The following is an 18,687-nucleotide window of genomic DNA, read 5'->3' on the forward strand; positions in this document are numbered from 1 at the left end:
TCGCCCACCTGGGTGCACCCGCATACGGCAAGCGAAAAACAATGCTCGTTACTGACCTTACCGTAAATCATTTTCTTGCCGTACCCTTACGGCCTGCATCTTGTCCCCCCATGCAACACCACACCACTCTGACAGCCAAGAACTTGCTCCCCTTGCTCTCCCGGAGTCAAAACACTGCATGGCGCAGCAGCCCTCCAGGCCATCAACTCACAAAAAAGTGCAGCTCACCGGTGACTGTGGCAAAAAGAGAGTGAGGGCACTTTACGCCCCTTCTCTTTATACCCGCCCGGAACCAGGGCCGGCCTTAGCAGAGGCAGCACCCCAGGCTGTTTAAAAAATAATTGCTGCCTCCTGCCCACACGCCCCTCGTCAATGGGGGGGCGCCAACCTTTCTTTATAACTCCCCGCTCCGGCGCCTGGCAGGAGATAATCACTCACTAATGCATTGGCACCCTATTCCAATGTAAATCGCCTCGCTTCCGCGTTGGAGAGGGGAGGAAATCGGGCAAATTTAATAACAAAAGGGCACCTGCCATGCCCTCTCCCACTACTCCAGCTCGGGGGAACCCTTGAAAGACTCCCGTGAGCTGGCGTGGCAGGGGGCTAATGGCACCCTGGCAGATATGGTGCCCCAGGCGGTCACCTGGCCCGCCCTGCCCAGGACCCCTTCCTTGGCTCTATACTTCCAGCTCCGAGCGGCGGCACCTGGCCAGTGGTGTCCCCCAGCCACCCGGTGTCAGGGTGGTCCATCCCCCTTTAGGTGCCCTTCCCTTGTTGGTCCGCCACCATGCCTCCCAAACTGCTGTCCTGGCTAAATGCCAGGGCCACTATTGAAACATCTGTGCAGCCCGTTTAATATTTAGAACTCTTGTCTTGCACGTTCAGTAAGTACAACGTGCCTACTTTGTAAAAATAAAGTGTCTGGGCCTAAATATTTTCAGGCACATTGTGTTATCACCAGCCACTTGCGGCTCCACCCACTTTTAATCCCGCCCACTAGTGGCCATTAAATTGCTGGCACAGAAGGCAAAGGCAAATATAATTGCAGGTGATTCTAAAAAGACTCATTCATATATTGATTGTTATCATACTGTTGTTGGTAACAGTATCTTGTCTGTACAAGAAGGAAGAAGTAGCCCCTTTCAGCAGACTTTTGAACATCTGGTCCCCCTGCTACAGACCCCAAGGAACATGTCTGTTCCCCCTGCACAGGTGATGTGACAGGGGAGACCAGGCACAGGGAAAACATCCCCAGATCTGGCACAGATGAAAACGTATCTTGTGAATCCAGATGGGCTTTCAATCATCTGCTTCAGACCCTCACGTGGCATGCCCTGGCCCGTGTTCGGGGAGTGTCTTAGATGTTGTGAAGGAGCCCACCCTCAGGATGCTGGTATTTTTTCACTCGCATGTGTGCAGTGAGAATCAAGTGAAAACAACATGGCCTGCCTCGGTCCCATAGGGTGTGTAGCAGCTGTCCTGACCTGCTCTGAAAAAAGGGATGTAAATTCAACTTCCACCTAGAGCACACCTTGATTTGCATAAGAAGTGTACCCGCTTCTGCCAATTCCCAATCACCAGATGTCCGGAGTGACAGCTATCCGCCATCTTGCAGTTGGCCGCTTAGCACTACCAAGAAAAGTAGCACCGCCCTTTCGATGGATGCAATTTTCATTATCCTCCTCGGGTGGAAGAGCGGTGACTTTCATTTGTTTGTTTACCTTTGCAGGATGCTGGTGGATAGTCATTGGGGACAGCAAGTATAAATGGGATGGGAACAGTGCTCATAAACCGTCTCTCGTATCGGAAAACCATCACATTGCCTTACGGCCGAGGTCCTTAATGGCGATGACAACCACTGCACGAGGTAGCGCAATCATTCCAGTCGACGCGATGTTCCTAGTACTGACTGACTGAGTTCTGGCAAGTGTCCATTGAGTCACGCGGGTGATGTTGACAAATGGAAGCAGTTTAGGCGGAGTGTGAGGTATCAGGATTCACAAAGGAAAATATGCGTGCACTTGGTTTTCTCACAGACAGCTATGGTATCATTTTATGAAGCAAGCGCTTTTATTTTTGAGATTAGATTTGACTAAAAAAGACATGATCCTCGCAGGAGCAGAAGTATGTGTAACTTTGGTTATTGTACAGTTGGTTGGCGGTGCCAGGTGACATTGGCTTCATAGTTACTATTGAAACATATTAATAAATGGCTTAAGACATAATGATGAACAATGTTAAATGGAGAACAGTATCAAAGCACTACCTTTACCATTTTGGCTGGTTATGGAGAGTGTTACGGGCCGAGTTCCTAGACATGCCATTACATCCTCTCTGTTGGGTAATCGTCGAAATATTTAGCAAAGTACTTAGGAAGGTTGCTCGGAATCATTTGGGGTACCAAGTGTGTCTTTCACAACTGTAGACCCCCTTAGAAGACCCCACTCACAACAGAAGGCACCTGCTCGACCCAACCTGCTTTAACGAAGCTGCGTACCAGAGCGCGCCACTGCTAAGCGCAGTTTGGTCCAACCACTGCTTTATAGCTTTCAAGACCTCATTTGTTCTCCGCATATCGTGATCTCATGTTTTAAATGGAGCTCACGCCTCCAAACCAATCAAAGACATATCTCCCCACACTTCAGCTCCAGCAACAGACCCTTCACCAGGGCCCAACACAAACAATTGTGGAGGAAATAAAATTAACAACTAACTGAAAACACAAAGTAACAAACCCTTTCCCTTGACATGCTGCAAAAAAAGGGATACTCCCTTTAGCTCAACAACTCAGTCACAAAATAGGTGTGAGCCTTATTGCGTAGAGAAAATGGTGGTTTCTATTTGCATCTGCACACACCAAAATAAACCTGATTCAAGTGTAGATGGAGACCTCGTGTCTGCTGCCAGCTAGAGTCAGGTAGTGATCACCACGAGGACCATCGGGACGGAAAATTCAGCAATGATGGCCTTAATACATTCTCTAGAGATTCTGTATAGATCTTGAAGGGGTTCTTTCTTCATTGCAACCCATTAAACCCCTGGCACCTCTATCCAAGCAGATTTATAAATCAGTAATTGGCACGCCACCCAGCTTTTTTACACTTGCTCCACGGAGGTGTTTAATTGCTTTCTCACTGGAAGTAAATGAGTCATCCTCTCCAGGGGTGGACTGGCCTATAGGGAAACCTGGAGATGTCCTGGTCTGCGCACTGGGTCTCTTTTGTGTGCTATTTACACATGTTCCCAAAGGAAAAGGTTTGGGCTAGCTGAAAATGGGTAATATGGGGTGACTTAGAACATTATTTTCAGGGACTCTTTCGGTTCCTAGTGTACCCATGATCCACTCTAAGCATTGAATCATTGGTACAACGTCCTTTCATCGTGGGATGTTTTTTCGATGGATTTTTTTACTGCGAATTGTTTCACAAAAAAACCAATAACATTTTTTAGGGGGGTTTGGAAAATTATATATATGGGGTGTGGGTGTTCAGGAATACATAAAACATTAAATTGAATGGGGGTTCTGGGGGAACCCCCCAAAAATCATTTTTGAAAAATCGATGGGTTTTTTCGTTTAAAAATCTTCAGTAAAAAACCCAACAAACAAAAATCCTGTGATGAAATGACATGGAACCGAATCATTAAGGCTATTGACCACCAGCTAATTACCTATTAACATCTTGCCACTTGCCTGGCAGCTTCTTGTGCCACATGTCAGCTTCAGGACATTGGTCTTTCCGATTAGCTCCTCGACCCCTACAATTTGGTTTTCTCTTGCACAAGATCCATTCAGCTTTGGTCAACATTTGATCTGTTGATTTTTATCCGCTGTTACCCCATCCTTCTGAGTGTACCTTGCCCCATGGGACACTGTTGCCCTTAGGTAATGTGTTGGTTCACAACTGGAGTCATTTCTATTCAGGTGCCTTCTCCTCACCCATAACAAAGCTTAGCTTGTGCATCTGCTGTCCCTCTTCACATTGAACATATACATGTTTTCACACTTTTCTTTTAACCTGATCTTTAATGTTAGGTTTATATATTTCATTGCTTTGCTGCCATCACACAGACCCATAGCCGCAACTCCATTGTCCAATGTTCCTATTCTATGATGGAGAGACGGGGTTCTATTAATGGCAAGGAGGAGAGTATTATGCATCACAATCTCTTTATTTTCTCCACAGCAGTAAGAAAAAAAGAAAAACATGACTAAGTGATGAAATGGTCCAGCAATAGGAGAGGAGAGGCCTTGGCCTGAGGTAAAAATGGCTAGTTGAGGGATGCCCGGGTGTATGTGGGAGCAGAGCCCATGCAGCAGTCTGCAGGGTGAAAGAAGGCCTAATTTTAAGGGGGGATTTGAGATGAGCGCAAGAAAGAGGTGGACAAGGGCCGAGGCAGTGCAAATAAATATGATGATCCAGAGACACCAGAAGGATATGGAAGTAAGTCTGTATGCAAATGGGGCAAAGGGCCAGGGTGATTTTGACCTTATGCAAATGCAAAGGCAGGACTCAGAGGTCATGAACGTGGGATGCTGGAGAAATTGGAATGCTGGAGCTAATACGTAGGTAGAATGATCTAGAGATGATGGTAACGAGCCGAGGGGCAAATGATAGTATTACCATTGCGCCGTAGGCTCACTAGGGAGGTGCCCTGATGGCATGGGAATTGGTGGTGAGTTATCAGGCCTGAAAGGGACCAGGCATGGCTAAGTTTGGTGGGGACAAAGAAACAGCGTGGTGCCAGCGCACACAGTGAGCCACTTGTGGGCTCTCTGGTGGCATGTAAGGACGGATTGGCAACCAGTCTTTTGGGGAACAGAGGTTGCGTCGTGGGAATGGGATTGGTATGTTCTGGAAGAGGGCTTCAACAGGAGCTTTGCTCATAGTGGAAGGCTGCATTGTGCAGGAGGAGGCTGCATTGGCAGTCCTGGATCAGGTTGTGAGGAATGCAAGGGTGGCGAGGGCATGATAAAAGGGAGTGGCTCAAGTTAGGTAGATTACCCGGTGTAAGTGATCAACTGATGGGAAGCAGAGGTTGATGGGGAAGAAGGTGAGACAATGGTAGTGGTGACATATGGTTGCGTATAACCAGGAGGTGACATCAGACCAGGTATGTATGATATGAGGGGAAAGAGTGCACGGAGGATTCTCCTGATCTTTGACATAGCTGATGGGACATGGAGTTAAATTGGTGCTAAGCCTCTGGTATGTCTTGGCATCGGTATAAAAGCATCTGTGCTAGTGTATTATTTTTCTGGGAACAAGAAATGCAAATTGAAACAATGGAAGACGCATAGTAAAAGAAAACAAAGGAAGGGGCTATGGGTGGGTTTTAACCCCAGCTCCCCTTGTAAAAATAAAATGTGGGCGTTGCGGGGGTGTCTCCCGTATGTTCAATGTAATAATGTCTCCGCAAAACACTGCAACTTTTTTGTCTGGAGACATTTTTGCGGGGACATTATTACATGAAACCGCATGTATTTAATGAGTAGCATTCTTGATATCAAAACTGTGTCGCGCCTCCATTTTATCTGTACGGTGTGGTTCCACGGCGTCCAAACCACCCCATCCTTTGAGGCTTCACATCTGTACTATTTATCGCTGCAATATTTCATATGTACTTTCGTTTTATTAATGTGCAATAAAACAAAACAAAACACAGGCTGTGAACGATTTGAAGTGTAGGCGAGTTAACATACATGCTGCGGCATCATGCTGGAGGCATGTACTCCTACTTCCATTGCAGACCCGTTTGGACACCCACAAAAAGGATGATACGTTTGCAACAATACCTTTACACCGATGCCAAGACATGCCAACGGTGTTAGTACAGATGTCATAGAACGCGTAGCCGCGGCAAATATGGAGAGCCATCTTGAGCAGGGAGCTGAGAGGAAGCTGCAGTTAGAGCCGGCTGTTTTAGTCCTTTCTTTAGGCTTCACCAAGAGAAAGCAGAACGGGGGATTATAAACAATAGTGCCATAAGTGCTTCACAGTGCAAGCACCTGGTACTGCCCCTCACATTCTAGCATCTACGTTTGGGCAGAGGTAAGGCCTGAAGGACATTTTCAGGTGCCATTTTAGAGAAAACTGAAGACTAGTCAGTGGAGGGTCGAGTCTAGGTTCACTCTGCATTCAGCCAGGGTCGATGCAGCACTTGCAGGACTCCCAGTGTCTGAGCAATCAAATAGTGCAGGAATGTGTAGGGTTCAGAAGGGAAGCCAGCAGATGTAGGCTTGGGAAAGAGAAACATCCTCAACAAACTTCCTACATGCCAGCCAATTTTGAATCTAGATAACTCAGCAGACTAAGGTTTAGTTTCCCGAGTGGAGGTGCATTACACACTTCATGGACAAGGATGTGTGCTTTGAAACTACTGGGGTGGAGATTCAGGGCAGTGGAAAGCATGTTAATAGAACATTACATGACATGTGCAGATTATCTATGCATATATGGTATTATGTAATAATGTCCCCATACATAATGTCCCCATACATAATGTTGCCAGGAAAAGCCATTAGCAACATTATATATGGTGACATTGTGTATCTGGACAGGATGCAGGGATGTCCCCAGCTCCCCTTGTAAAAATAAAATGTGGGGGTGTCTCCCCTATGTTCAATGTAATAATGTCTCAGCAAAACCCTGCAACTTTTTTGTCTGAAGACATTTTTGCAGGGACATTATTACATGGAACGGCATGTATTTAATGAGTAGCATTCTTGATATCAAAACTGTGTCGGGCCTCCATTTTAGCTGTACGGTGTGGTTCCGCGGCGTCCAAACCACCCCACCCTTTGAGGCTTCACATCTGTACTATTTATCGCTGCAATATTTCAAATGTACTTTCGTTTTATTAATGTGCAATAAAACAAAACAAAACACAGGCTGTGAACGATTTGAAGTGTAGGCGAGTTAACATACATGCTGCGGCATCATGCTGGAGGCATGTACTCCTACTTCCATTGCTATATGCACTCTCTATCACATGACACCGGCAAAAACCTGCAGTGTGTAGGACTACAACTTAAATCAGTGGTCTGTTTACCAAGAATCCACCAATGGTTTAACACATTGAATAATCTGTTTGGTTAATGTTTGGGGTCATGATTTGAGCTGGCATATATGCCAGCTTCGCCATAGCCCTGTAACGCATTGATTTAAAAGAAGACCTCTGTTTCTTAATCATAAAAACGTGGTGGTGGTTTTTTGTGAGTATGTTTTGCCCTAGGAGAGGCTTTTTCTCCTCTGCGGAGTCAGAGATCCTCTGCACACACTGCCTCCATTTCTTTTTTGTTTTTTGTTTAAAAAAGGTGTGAGAAATTAATGAAATGCACAATTTACAATGAAATATGATTAATATTTCAGTGCAGAAGCTTTGTATCGGGGTGCGATTACGGTCATGTATAGTGTGCTTTTGTGCCCGCTCTTGAGCAGGTTTTTTATTTTGTGTTTAAATCATCCACTCGAACGGAGAAACGACTGTCTTTGCAATTGGCACTGAATGCCTCACACATCTTCGTCATTACCATCAAGGTTCAATGAGGGTGGTTGTTCCCTGGTGTCAGGCGCCCATCTAGTCTGTTTTCTAACACAACCTGTTGTTTTCTGCCCATAAAAAAACACTTGTCCCCTCCATATGGCTACAAGGGTCTTTTAATGGTACACCTCTATCATTGAGGCCTGTACTAGTTACCCACACAGCACCTTCCATTGGACAGCTGTCTATAAAGCTGAGAGTTGCAACCTGAAGAACTGTGGCAAGGGAATGGAAAAAAGTAAGAAATGGCAAGACCTCAGAATGGTACACTCTGATCACTGTTCTTCATTGTGAGCCCTTACTTACAGGGAAGCGTCAGCAAAAAAAGCATTCATAGTGTGGAGACAGGTGCTTCTAGGCTTTTGGCCCTCCCTGATGGAACTCACTAGCACCTTATCTCAGAGCCAAATAACCCACCATGTGGTTTTAAAGTTGCAATTAAATCATTTCTCTTATAACAATCATGCCTTCCCCCCAATGTCACCACATATACTTCTTCCTCCTCATCACCCTCCCCTCCCGCCTTCTCTCCCACTTTATGAGGGCCTCTCCTGTACAAATCCTGCTAGCACCAGGAGGCAATTCAATTTGCGGTGTGTGATATACAAACACATGCACATTGAATAAATAACATTAATGCTTGCACCAGAAGAACACAAAGCACAATATCAGTTTATCAAGGAAGACGGAAATGAAAATATCTCCTTGAGATGTATGCTGTAAAGGCTCAATTAGAATGCTGGGCTCTGAAGGGTGTGCCATGTGGCACTTATACAGAAGGGCTCTGATTGCAGGGGCCTTCAGCCTGTGCCCAAACCACAGTGCTCCACCACTTGACAGTCAGACCAGCGGGTGGAATTGGCATGGTTCTGAGAAAGCCCAATGTTGGTGCGAAACAACCCATCTGCTCCAAAGAGGGTGACCGGACGTCCTGGTTTTGCCGGGACTGTCCCGGAATTGGGTGCTCTGCCCCCTTTGTCAAGATTATGTTCCCATTGGAAACTGCGGTGGTCTCTGTTTTTTGTAGTAGGTCTTCATGGCTGGCCGGCAGGAATGCACAATATCGCAGAGAAGAAATGCTGCATTGTACAACTTAAGATAGTGTTTGTGATAAATCAATTATATTATGTGTTTATTTGAACAGTAACACTTAAACCTCCTTCTCTTCTAACCACTACTGAAATGTCGTACCTTGGCAGCCACTTTCAACAGTTAGTCCTACGTTTATGTTAGTTGCCCTGTCCCGGTTTTTTACTTTTGAAATACGGTCACCGCAGCCTAGTTCAAAGACTTTCAGTCCAGTTCTAGTAAGAGCAAACTCCAGAGTAAGATTCTCTTCCATGGGAAATGACAGTGTTCATTACAATTACATTATAACTGCTCTACTGCGCGCCGGGTGGTGCGATTCCTCTTTCTTCCAGCAGGGGTATGGGAACAAAACCAGCAACCTTCCGGATCCAAATGAAATAATGGATCCAGGTCCTTTTTTTTTTACTGAAGAATCTTCATACACACTTATGCCTAAGGGCGCTCAATAAACAATGTCTGATCAAAATCCCAATCAACCAACTTCTGAAGCCAGCAAAAGCTAAAGGCAGGCTCAGTTTTAAAATCCCAGTAAGCATATGAGTTAAATCACAGGAATAGAAAAGCAATCTACTGTGGTCACCAGCAGAAGCATAGTGGGAACAATGGCAACCCGCGGCTACATGTTGGCCGTGGCAGGGAACGCCAAGAGCGTCTTCCAGGAGCAGAAGATATCAGAGAATGGGACCATTTTTGAATTTGTCTGTGCTCTGTTGAATTTGTCTTCACGCCAACCAGGCTCTGTTCAGCCGTAGGCAACCCATCTAAACGCCTGAGCTTCATATGCTTGAAGCCTAGGCTGAAAAGTATCTTAAAACTCCAGTTCATGGATTTTATTGTGCTCTAAAAAAGAAAGGCAAAATTTGAAATTGACAAATGTGCCACAATGTTTCAGAAATGGGGCTAAAAGGTCACATTTTGATATTTTGTATAGCTGCCGCTCAAGGTTTTAAAATTCATATAAAACTGAGTTGAATCAACATTTTACATATCTTATGCCAACAGTTCTATTATCTCCATGGCATACCATGATTTAGATAATATATCCGTTTTTAAAACAAAATATAACACTTCATGTCTGCTTACTCTTGCTTATAAGCACTTTAATACACGCTGTTATGATTACCCAATGTTATGTTATTCAACTTGTCGACCTCCACATGTTGAACGGATCTAGGATTTTAACTTGAGAAATCCAAGCTTGCCCACATATCAGAGACGAGTACGTAGACCATGAAGTAGCCGCCCAGAGGATAGGAACGAATCAAAATAGGGACATTAGCACTATAATTCTTGCATTGATTTACTGCTCCTCCAGTTTACAATTTAGCATAATTCTGCAAAAATGGTGCATTGTTTTTTTTTCCTTCTGCAAAATTATTTTGACATCACTGCTACTGTGTCTTGGGCGATCACTGCTCTGCAGAGGCTAAGATGCACCTGGATGTGCTTGCTCAGCCCCAGGATTTAGCACCCTAGTAAAACACAAGAGATCCGTCTGCTGTGAAACCTGGAAACTCTAATGGGCCTACACCATTTAAAGCTGCTGAGCTCGTGCCCAATGTGTCTTTAAGTGGGGCCTTATGGCTTTTGCTATCTATGGGGACACTTAGCAGCTTTTGCAGATAATACTGCCTGACACCCTCTCCCTATCTCCGGAAGGACCGACCCTGGAACTTAGACAAACACTGCATACCTGCCTGAGAGTGCACACATCTTTTGTAAGGGGCTGGAGAGACTGCAAGTACAAGATTGCAGTCTTATGGATTGCCAGTCTATAACCACCCCTCTCACCCCTTTATTTGCGTGACTGCTTAGTTCTACCTTCCGGCAGCCCCGGGACCCCTTGTGCCAAGGGGCAGTGCACTGAACTTTGTGAGGCTCTTTTAAGATTCCACCCTCCACCTTTTACCTTTCCAGCTCCTCATCTCATTAACCTGTCCATAAAGAACTCCCTTTCAGCCTCATACTCAAACTATAGAGCAGCACAAGGTGAGGGGATTCATTTTTGGCCTGTGGCTGTGTCCAATGTTGGAGAGAGGCTTGCAGCCTTTTAGAAGCTTTATGGCAGATGTCTGGAAGGAAATAACCGTGAGTCTGGCTCCGGTCCCTGTCACCTGAGGAATTCCGGCAAATGCTGTTTGTTGCTCTCATGGATAGAATTCCTAGCTCGGCGCACTGAGTACAGCACCTGAACATGTTAGAGGGAGGTTTGAAATGGTGCTCGGGTTGCCAAACAACAAACTGAGTGAGGTGAAGTGAGTTTTCCATATTTAAGGCAGCTCTTTCTCTGACCAAAATGTGATGTCCTTCATAAGCATTAGCAGTTGACTTTCGGTAATAAGGTGAGTCTCCAGACTTCCCCTCATCTGCCAATCCCCAGATCCTTGCTCCATTTAGTGGCCAGGTCTCTATTAGCGAGATTAAAAGAAAGGCAGAGAGAGGGACAGAGAGAGAGAGAAGCAGAGAGAGGTGGGGAGCGGGGGGGAGTTGACAGTGGCAACGTGAGCACGTGAAATGGGTGCTGTCTGCAGAGGCCAGAGGCATGTGTGTGTGGATGAAACCAGGCTGTGTAAACTTGTTGGGCCTTCTCATGCTTTGCTATGAATTTTAATGCTTTGTTATGCACTTGTTATGCCTTGCTAGGATATGCTATGGCATGTTATATGTAGCTGGATGGTCTGCTGCTAACCAGTCAACTTTCTACCTTGCACCATATACTTCTGTCATGTGCCTCACTGGGATTCTGTTCACTGGGATTTCTCTCATGTATGCAATTTTGCTCCTGTGTGTCCCACTGTTTTGTTGCCCCTCTGAGGTTTTGCGCAAACTGCGATATCGTTCCTTGGTGCCCAACGCAATTAATCTCCTACTGTGTTTTTGCTCCCCAATGTGATTTGCATGACTGGCTCCTAGATATTACACACTGGCCTCAAAGGCTGCCAAGTTCATCCTAGGGACCCCACCAGGACTCTGCCCTCTCTGAAATAAAAACTCCTCTCAGGAAATATGTTCACTTGTTGCCTACTTGGTAAACACTGCTGAATGCTCCCTATGTCCTCCACCCATCCCAATCTCCCCCAAATGCCCAGGCCAGAGGGAGAAGACTGACCGCTGCCAGGGATACCAGCCCACTCCAGGGTGCCTCAGTACCTTATCCGAAGAGCACCGGCACTGAGGTGTCAACCAAGGATCAACCCTACCGAGATATCACTTTGACCACACCGATAGAGGCTCCAAGTTCCCCATCGAGTCCTCCACTAACTTCCCCCTGACAACATTTGTTACCATTCATTACCAATATGTTACCAATATGTTTAAAAACACTACAGGCATACCAATTATACCACTCACATATGGCAAAAGAGTAACCCTTCAACAGACATCAAGCAACAGAATGATGCACCTCTAACATCACTTTCCATGTCACAGTCATGGCAACTGCAGTGTAGAACCATGTGCCTCCGCTCTGCAGAGAAATGCATCTATGCGCTTGACAAAGTCTAACTACAAACAGACCTGCACGCAGAGCATGGGGTGCTTCCGGCTGGCAAGCATTATGGCCACAACAAAGATATCTTGTTTTCTCCCTACCGCCTTACTAACGTAACCTATCCTCCTCACTTTTAGATCTGTCAGGGATCCTGGAAACTGTGCGAATGTCAGCAGTGAGAGCGCTGGTCACTGCCTCCTCCCTGCTCCCCCCTCCTTCCCAGCAGAGTCTCCTAGGCTCTGGAGATCTCAAGATGCAATCACCTGCAACAGATCATGTGCCTGAAGTGAGCATGTTCAGCTGTGCTTCCCCTTTCATTTTACATTGTGTGGGGAGCTGGATGACCGGATTTGCAGCACACTGCAAACCTTATTAGTTTGCCTCTTTTTGACCACAATATTTGTCGGCTCCATTCAGCACGCTGCAACACTGAACATTCTAAAATAGCTGCCCTCTTCCTCAGCACCAGAGTGCCTCCGAGGGTTGCCATGGAGCCGGGTACACAACGCTCCTGATTGGCCTGGCCTGCCTTCTTTTGTCAAATCAGGAGCCGGCAGGCGAGGAAGCAGGCCCCCAACCCAAAGGCCCTCATGTAAGGCCCCTGTCTGAGCCTGTTGGAGCATGGAGGGTTCGGAGGGCACCCCCATCTCGACCACCATAGCTGCACACACCCCAACTCATGAACAGTCCCTCAGCATGCAGCCAGCTACCCATAAACTTGTGACTCTCCTGGAACCCTGATCTGGCCAAGTTGCGCTCTGACTACCTGATATCTATTTACAAACTTCACATTGTTGCACTAAGCCATGCAAGATCCTTTCTGGCTGCCTTGCCAGGCCCTCTTTACCTCTTTCCTCTGCTGCTTTTGTGTGCTGTTTGGGTAATTTCCAAGTTAGGTGGTTTTTTAACATCTGTACAATCCCCATTTTGCATTGCATTTGTGTGCTGTCTGGGCAATTTTTAAGTTAGGTGTGTTTCTAATATCTGTACACCCCTGCATTTGTGTGCTGTTTGTGCTGTCTCGAAGTTAGGTGTGTTTTTAACATCTGTACACCCCCCCCATTTTTGCATTGCATGTGTGTGCTGTTTGGGCAATGTCAAAGTTAGCTGTGTTTCTAACATCTATACATCCCCCCAATTTCTGCATTGCACGTGTGTGCTGTTTGGACAATTTCAAAGTTAGGTGTGTTTTTAACGTCTCTACACCCACTCATTTTCTGTTCTGCAATCATATGCTTTCTTTTGTGGCATTCGAATTCTGGTGGCCGTACAGCTCTGCACCGTCTATCTGGCATTGCATATGTAGGCTCCTACTTTCCACTACTACCCACTTCTAGCGCTCTTTCATGCCCTCCCATAACCCTCTCCTCCACCCACCCTCTCTCACCTCTTTTTATGTCACAGCACAGCACTCTCCTCTAGTTGTCATGTCTGCCCCCACATCCTCTCTCTTTCCTTTATGTCACAGCACTTACACTATCTGAAATGTCATCAGGCCTAGTACGGTAGTTCTGTTCTATATTCCATCTGGCTGTCTGTCTCTCCTTTATTACAGCACTTTTACTATCTGAAATATCTACAGGGCTAGTACGGTAGTTCTGTTCTATATTCCATCTGTCTGTCTGTCTCTCCTTTATTACAGCACGTTTACTATCTGGAATGTCTGCAGGGCTAGTACGGTAGTTCTGTTTTATATTCCATCTGTCTGTCCTGCATTACGTGTTACAGCACTTACACTATCTGAAATGTCATCAGACCTAGTACGGTAGTTCTGTTCTATATTCCGTCTGTTTCTGTAATACGCTCCTTCACTGTTCCGTGTCTGTACCATTATAACACTTTAGCACTTGCCCATTCTGAATGACTCAAGGCCTAGTAAGAATGTTGCCTGATTGCATTACCCTTGTTCCCTCCCCTGCATTGAGGCGCTTTGAAACACTGTTCCTTGTGTATAGGCGCTTTGCAAATAACCAATACACAAATAAATAACATTAGGGGGCACACTAACCTGGTTGGTGACCACTGAAAATAAAGGGTACTTCTTATTTATCTGGTGAGCGCGGACAGCGTAAAGTGCTGGTGAGGCCTCACTACACATCTCTAACGAACAATTAGAGGACTTCAGTACCATTTTATTAGAACAAGATTGTTGTAATGTGGCTATTTCTTGGGATTTTTTCAAACTACCGACATTGGATGCCACATTAAAATGCTTTAACTCTGCTTATCTTTGAACCTTTTTCCTAAGTATGACAGTGTAATGCGATCATTTATAAAACCTATCGTACAATTTTATTGTGATATGTTTAAGCAGTAGATAAAGAAATTGGATGGGAAAGAGTTAGTGAAGCTGTATATTATTTTACATCCAGCATCTCTCAACTGCACCTCAAATGCAGGGTATTATGTCTTATTTATTTCTGCAGCCTTTTATATGCCTGCTTCTATGTTTTCAGATAATTTCCATTCTCACTGGTTCTGTCCAAGCTTCAGTATTTGTGTCCATACACTGTGTGCTTTAATCTGGTGATCGTTGAGGTTTGTGGGTCCATTTCTTCTCTTTCTTATTCTGAATTGTTGCAACCCAGGCTGTATTCTCGAGTGTGCTTGGGCATGCAAATCTCGGGTTAAAGGTATACAAACAGGTTCATGAAAGGTCCAGGAAATGACGAACCATAGTAAAAATGAGTTGTCAGCAGAGAGTAGAGGAGTAGAATGCCACAAACCGATGGCGCTGATTTACAAATATTTTCACTAGAGCAAACAAGGTTTATGCTTTGAAACATCTCAGATTTGCACCTGCTACCTTGTACTTGATTCACAAAGATTAAATATGGAACAAATCTGCAGAAGCCCAGAGGATATTGTGATGCTAAAAGGCAAATGCAAGATTGGCTGATGAGTATCTCCTGATTTGCTCCCGTACACATCTTTGTGACTCAGGCCCAATGAGTAGACTGCTAATATAGACTGTGGGAATGCTTACTGCGTGCCTGATTTGCAAAGATTTGCACTACACAAATCAGAGATGTCTGTAAGCATACCTGATTTGCACCTGCTACCTCTTACCTGATTAACAATTTCTAATAATGCAGCAAACCTCGACAGGCTCGGAGCATCGCTGAGATACCCATGTGCAAATGTGATCCACAAAGATTCGAACAAAGGCATATCAGATATGCTCCATGTGCCTCAGGATTTTCTACAATTTCAGACTTTGGGATACATATGTGTTGTGGTAAATCAACCACAGACTCTTCAGGGTGTCCAGTCAAAGGATCTAAAACAAAAGGATCGAATGCAATCGGGTCGAGTCAATAGGACCGAAAAAAAAAAGGTCGAATGCCTTTTTTTAAATGTATATATTTTTTTTGGTTTCCGTATAGGAAAAAAAAGTGGTTTTTAGACCTTTCCGGTCCTTTTGATTCGTTCCTTTGACCTACATCCTTGATTCAGGTAGTTTGGTAAGCGTATTTAATGGCAGTCAGCAAAGTGGCATACAGAAATTCCACAAGACAGGACACAAAACCAACAAAAGAACTGTACACAGCACAGCAAACCCTCTTCCTGGGCTTTTTAGAGGGGTTTTATACAGTATTACCCAACTTGATCATTTACAAATGATTGTATGGTAAATCAGGCCGAATTCGGCCAGTACCATTTGATCGTTTGTAAAGGATCAGTTTGGGTAATCACTACCAATAATTGGTAGTGATGTCTTTTGGGGGTAGCAGGGGTGTCCCCCACTTCCGGAGGTTTGGAGGTGGGGGACAGGAAGAAAAAAAAAAAAGAAATGCGGACCCTGCGGCGTCAGATTCGACCCATGTGAGAGGGATGGATCCGAAGTTGCAGGGTTAGAAGATGAGCGGATGATGAAAAGGTAAGTAGGGAGTGGGTGGGGGGTTTTAGTTTGGGCGGATTTGGCCACAGAAAAATTGGCTTTACCGATCAATGCTGCGAACAATTGTGCCACGGCCAAACCGTGTACATCCTTTTATACAGTAATGCATACAGGTTTGTGCCTTGTAAATGGTTACAGTATACAATGTTTCAGGTGGTTTCAGAGTGAACTATAGGCAGGGGCGTTGCTAGGGGCGGCTAAGGGGGCTATAGCCCCTGATCTTTTGGTTGTAGCCCCGGATAGAATCTCAGGAGCTACAGTCAAAAGACTAGCTAGCCCCCAGTCCCAACAGTTCCGACATCAGCGTAGCCCCGGGTCTTTTCCAGACCTAGCAACTCCCCTGACTATAGGATTCTCATTCTCATAACAGAACCTACAAGCATTGGAAAGGTTCTCACAACTTGGTGAGTAATCTTTGCAGATACATTTCTAGCAAGTCAGTGTTTTTCACTGTAACTACAGTTCTCACACAGCTCAGGCAGGTCCTGTCCGTTTGATGTGTCTATTTGTACCTGCTGAAGCCATCTCGGCTCAAGAGTCTAAAAGACGCTTGCTGGTGCTAAACAAGAACAACGTCTGAAGCGGGTAGTGTAGAAGCGAGCAGCATCTAGCAGCGTACCTAGAATACACCTCAGTTAGGACATGCGCACATGACATAGGACAATGCAGTTATAGGCAGTAAGGCACAAATTAACATGGCAGCCGCAGGAAGTGGACCTCTTACATACAAAGGACAGTGTAGGGCCTCTATAGGAATAACAATTTTACTTTTTGCATGAAAGGTGTAAGGTAGTGGGAGCAAATCAGTGGCACTCACGGGGACCTCTGATTTGCTCCAGTGCAAATCTTTATGACTCGGGCCCAATGCAACCTATGTGCAGTTGTAAGAAGTGTGATGGAACAAATTGCACAGCTTCATCAACTCTTTTGCATACACATTTTTACAGAAAATTGAAACAGATTGCACAAAATTAAATGAAAGATTGTTCTCCAAAACGTTAGTGCCAATGATCAGAACACTTACGTTTGGCCTACACTCAACATTTCAGAGGGCACATGTTTCGAGTATATTGCAAATCGACAATGTATTTTACAATCCCCTTTGTCTCCTTTCATTAAAACTGAACAATATGTTTTTTAAAAGATTCAATTAGGCTTTGCCACATTTAAAAAAAGGTGCAAGGGTCAGAATACTTAAGGCACAATAAGGAGCTTTCCAGTTTTAGTACTTTGAGGGCACCAGGAGGTATTATCACCTGGTTGGGTAGCATTGACATCTAAAGGTGTTCTTTGTTGGTGCGAATGAAGCCGGACATTCGCACGTAAATCGGACCTGTGCAAAAGGTGCCCAAAAACGGCATACTGGTTCTTGCTTTGTTGGTTAGCACTGACATCAGGAGTAGTCCTCGCCCAACTGCTAAGCACTGGCAGCTGAGGATGTTCTTGCTTTGTTGGTTAGTACTGATACCAGGGGTCACACTCGCCTGATTGCTGAGTGCTGGCAGCTGAAAGTGTTTTTGATTAGTTGGAGAGCACTGACTTCTCTAGATTGTCACCTGTGGAGTCGTGCAGGATTCCATCCTTTCTCCAGTGATCTTTAATCTATGCATGGAGCCGCTTGGAGCCCTCCTACCCAAAGACAACATCCACATTCACCAATATCCTGACGACACACAGCTATACCTCAAGTTCGACTCCATCAAGGACATCCATAGGCTCAAAACCTGCCTCTCGCTGATCCAGTTGGATGTGCAGTGCATACCGGAAGCTCAACCCCTCCAAGACCGAATTCCTACTCCTCACCAACAACACTGAACACCCAGACTACAGATCTGGCTATCAATCATGAAATCTCAGGGCTTCAGAACAGAGCTCACCTCCTGCACCAAGTCCCTCGAGTTCCACATCAACAAACACCTCTCCTTCAAAACACACACAGCTAAGAAAACTCTGACAGCTTGGTATCAGCTCTCCCTCCTGTGGAAGGTCAAGCCCTTCCTCCCTTATCTCTGCTGTTCAATCGCTGGTCCTTTCCCACCTGGATGGGGCAATGCACTCCTCGAAAGCCTCCTTTCGTCCACCCGTAGCCCAAGAGAAGTGCCCTACACGCAGCTGCATGCCTCATCAAGGGTCTAACAGATACGACCATATCACTGCGGACCTCCGTGACCTTCACTGGCTCCCACTGCACGCACAAATCACCATCAAAACTTGTTGTGTCATTTATAAGGCAGTTGCCCTCAAGTCACCCAGCTAGAAACTCAGCATCTCCAGCAGACAGCGCACCACTAGAAGTCAGCATACATGCAGATTGGAAATCCACCACTGCATTAAGGAAAGGACCACAAAACAAGCCTTCTCTGCCTACACCCCGAGACTATGGAACCTCCTCCCCGTCATTATCAGACTCGCCCCCACATTCCTATAATTCAGAAAAATACTCAGGACCCACATCTTCAAGAAATCTCTGCTCCTCAACACTTAGGCCATCCAGTTGCCCCTTGCGCAACGTGACTCGCTGGGTGCTGCCCGCACCGCACCTCCCCGCCACCCGGGACAGCTGTACCCCTCCTCTATGCCCCTCTGTAACCTTCTCCCCACTGTATATCTGTTCTGCTGTTACATCTAAAAAGTGGAGTTATGCATCAGTAATGTTGTTACCTAT

The sequence above is a fragment of the Ambystoma mexicanum genome, chromosome 5p (genome assembly GCF_040938575.1).
Source record: "Ambystoma mexicanum isolate Mex_15411 chromosome 5p, UKY_AmexF1_1, whole genome shotgun sequence".
Lineage (NCBI taxonomy): Eukaryota > Metazoa > Chordata > Amphibia > Caudata > Ambystomatidae > Ambystoma > Ambystoma mexicanum.